The sequence below is a fragment of the Monodon monoceros genome, unplaced genomic scaffold (genome assembly GCF_005190385.1).
Source record: "Monodon monoceros isolate NGI ecotype Baffin Bay Population unplaced genomic scaffold, NGI_Narwhal_1 Super_Scaffold_6, whole genome shotgun sequence".
NCBI lineage: Eukaryota > Metazoa > Chordata > Mammalia > Artiodactyla > Monodontidae > Monodon > Monodon monoceros.
The window spans coordinates 74365898-74369671 of record NW_021703783.1 but is presented as its reverse complement, the minus strand read 5'-3'; the positions used below and the strand labels follow the sequence as shown (position 1 = coordinate 74369671).

At 42.4% G+C, this 3774-nt stretch overlaps 1 pseudogene; it reads left to right on the top strand.

Annotated features, from left to right (window-relative positions):
• The first annotated feature begins 2694 nt into the window (after positions 1 to 2694).
• Positions 2695 to 3438, top strand: LOC114885179 (annotated as a pseudogene).
• Positions 3439 to 3774: the final 336 nt, after the last annotated feature.

Below are 3774 nucleotides of genomic sequence, written 5' to 3'. Positions count from 1 at the left end.
TGAGAACACCAGAATCACAACTAGCTGCTGGACAATCACCAACAGGAAGACACTGGAACTCACCAAAAAAGATACCCCACATCCAAAGACAAAGGAGAAGCCACAATGAGATGGCAGGAGGGGCACAATCACAATAAAATCAAATCCCATAACTGCTGGGTGGGTGACTCACAGACTGGCGAACACTTATACCACAGAAGTCCACCCACTGGAGTGAAGGTTCTGAGCCCCACTTCAGGGTCCCCAAACTGGGGGTCCGGCAAGGAGAGGAGGAATTCCTAGAGAATCAGACTTTGAAGCTTAGTGGGAATTGATTGCAGGACTTCAAAAGGACTGGGGGAAACAGAGACTCCACTCTTGGAGGGCACACACAAAGTAGTCTGTGCATCAGAACCCAGCGGAAGGAGCAGTGACCCCAGGGGAGATGGAACCAGGCCTACCTGCTAGTGTTGGAGGGTCTCCTGCAGAGGCGGGTGGTGGCTCTGTTTCATTGTGGGGATAAGGGCACTGGCAGCGGAGCTTCTGGGAAGTGCTTCTTGGCGTGAGACTTCCCAGAGTCTGTTATTGGCCCCACCAAAGAGCCCAGGTAGGCTCCAGTGTTGGGTTGGGTTGCCTCAGGCCAAACAACAAACAGGGAGGGAACACAGCCCCACACATCAACGTCAAGTGGTTTAAAGTTTTACTGAGCTCTGCCCACCAGAGCAACAGTCAGGTGTTCCCACCACCAGTCCCTCCCATCAAGCCTCTTAGATAACCTCATCCACCAGAGGGCAGACAGTAGAAGCAAGAAGAACTACAATCCTGCAGCCTGTGGAACAAAAACCACATTCACAGAAAGATAGACAAGATGAAAAGGCAGAGGGCTAGATATCAGATGAAGGAACAAGATAAAACCCCAAAAACAACTAAGTGAAGTGGAGAGAGGCAACCTTCCAGAAAAAGAATTCAGAATAATGATAGTGAAGATGATCCAGGACCTTGGAAAAAGAATGGAGGCAAAGATCGAGAAGATGCAAGAAACGTTTAACAAAGACCTAGAAGAATTAAATAACAAACAAACAGAGATGAACAATACAATAACTGAAATGAAAACTAAACTAGAAGGAAACAATAGCAGAATAACTGAGGCAGAAGAACGGATAAGTGACCTGGAAGACAGAATGGTGGAATTCACTGCTGTGGAACAGACTAAAGAAAAAAGAATGAAAAGAAATGAAGACAGCCTAAGAGACCTCTGGGAAAACATTAAATGCAACAACATTCACATTATAGGGGTCCCAGAAGGAGAAGAGAGAGAGAAAGGACCCGAGAAAACATTTGAAGAGATTATAGTCGAAAACTTCCCTAACATGGGAAAGGAAATAGTCAATCAAGTCCAGGAAGCGCAGAGAGTCCCATACAGGATAAAACCAAGGAGAAACACGCCGAGACACATAGTAATCAAATTGGCAAAAATTAAGGACAAATTATTGAAAGAAGCAAGAGAAAAATGACAAATAACAGACAAGAAAACTCCCATAAGATTAACAGCTGATTTCTCAGCACAAACTCTACAAGCCAGAATAGAGTGGCGTGATATACTTAAAGTGATGAGAGGGAAGAACCTATAACCAAGATTACTCTACCCGGCAAGGATCTCATTCAGATTTGATGGAGAAATCAAAAGCTATACAGACAAGCAAAAGCTAAGAGAATTCAGCACCACCAAACCAGCTCTACAACAAATGCTAAAGGAACTTCTCTAAGTGGGAAACACAAGAGCAAACGAACACCTATGAAAACAAACCCAAAACAATTAAAAAAATGGTCATAGGAACATACATATCAATAACACAGGCCAATATCACTGATGAACATAGAGGCAAAGCTCCTCAACAAAATACTAGCAAACAGAATCCAATAGCACATTAAAAGAATCATACACAACGATCAAGTGGGGTTTATCCCAAGAATGCAAGGATTCGTCAATATACGCAAATCAATCAATGTAATACACCATATTAACAAATTGAAGGATAAAAACCATATGATCATCTTAATAGATGCAGAAAAAGCTTTCAACACCGATTTATGATAAAAACTCTCCAGAAAGTAGGCATAGAGGGAACCTACCTCAACATAATAAAGGCCATATATGACAAACCCACAGCCAACACCATTCTCAATGGTGAAAAACTGAAACCATTTCCTCTAAGATCAGGAACAAGACAAAGCTGCCCACTCTCACCACTGTTATTCAACATAGTTTTGTAAGTCCTAGCCACGGCAATCACAGAAGAAAAAGAAATAAAAGGAATACAAATTGGAAAAGAAATAAAACTGCCACTGTTTGCAGATGACATGATACTATGATACTAGTTACTAGTTACTATGATACTATGATACTAGATGACATGATACTATGCATAGGAGGTCCTAAAGATGTGGGAAACCAATCTGATAACTTATTTTCCTGAAACCAATCTGATACCTATTTTCTATCATAGCTGGAACTGGAAGCTGTATCCATTAAGTTTTTGCTCTGCTGTAGGACCCTAGGAATCTAAGTCCCTAGGGGAGGAAGGGCTAGGAGGACAAGAGGAGGAAGAAGCCTCTAATGTTTAGGCTCCAAAATTCCCATACTGGTAGAGCTTAAGAGCAACAATCAGGGGGTCTCTTTTTCGTGGCGCCTCGGTGGCAGTCGGCCGCTTCAGAATGAAGCTGAACATCTCTTTCCTGGCCACTGGCTGCCAGAAACTCATTGAAGTGGACGATGAACAAAAACTTCGTACCTTTTATGAGAAGCGTATGGCCACAGAAGTTGCTGCTGATGTTCTAGGTGAAGAACGGAAGGGTTATGTGGTCCAAATCAGTGGTGGGAATGACAAACAGGGTTTCCCCATGAAGCAGGGTGTCCTGACCCATGGCCAAGTCCGCTTGCTACTGAGTAAGGGGCATTCCTGTTACAGACCAAGGAGGACTGGAGAAAGAAAGCACAAATCTGTATGGTGTTGCATTGTGGATGCCAATCTGAGCATTCTCAATTTGGTCACTGTAAAAAAAGAGGAGAAAGATATTCCTGGACTCACTGATACTACTGTGCCTCGTCGCCTGGGGCCCAAAAAAGCTAGCAGAATCCGCAAGCTTTTCAATCTCTCTAAAGAAAATGATGTCCACTAGTGTGTTTTGAGAAAGCCCCTAAACAAAGAAGGTAAGAAACCTAGGACCAAAGCACCCAAGATTCAGCGTTTTGTTACTCCACGTGTTCTGCAACACAAACTTTGGCATATTGCTTTGAAGAAACAGCGTACTAAGAAAAATAAGGAAGAGGCTTCAGAATATGCTAACCTTTTGGCCAAGAGAATGAAGGAGGCCAAATAGAAAGGCCAGGAACAGAATGCCAAGAGACAGAGGCTGTCCTCTCTGAGAGCTTCTCCTTCTGAGTCCAGTCAAAAATGAGATATTCTAAGAGTAACAAATAAGATCAGACATCACACACACCCACAAAAAGAGCAACAATCAGGTTCTAGAAAAAGAGTTTCAATTTGCATGTGAATACCACTTTAGCATAAAAAGTCAAGAAAATATTATCTATTTCAAATGGGAGGATGGTTTGTTGATAGATAATATGAAGGAGATAGAGAGCACCTTAAGCTTACTTTGACACATGACTACTAAACACCTGTTTTTCAACAGTATTGTAGGCTGGAAGTTGAAGTGAAATTTCAATTGATTAAAGAAAATGAAGCAATGTGGTCTTTCTTGCCCACAGAGTTTGGGGAGTATGTTTCAAAT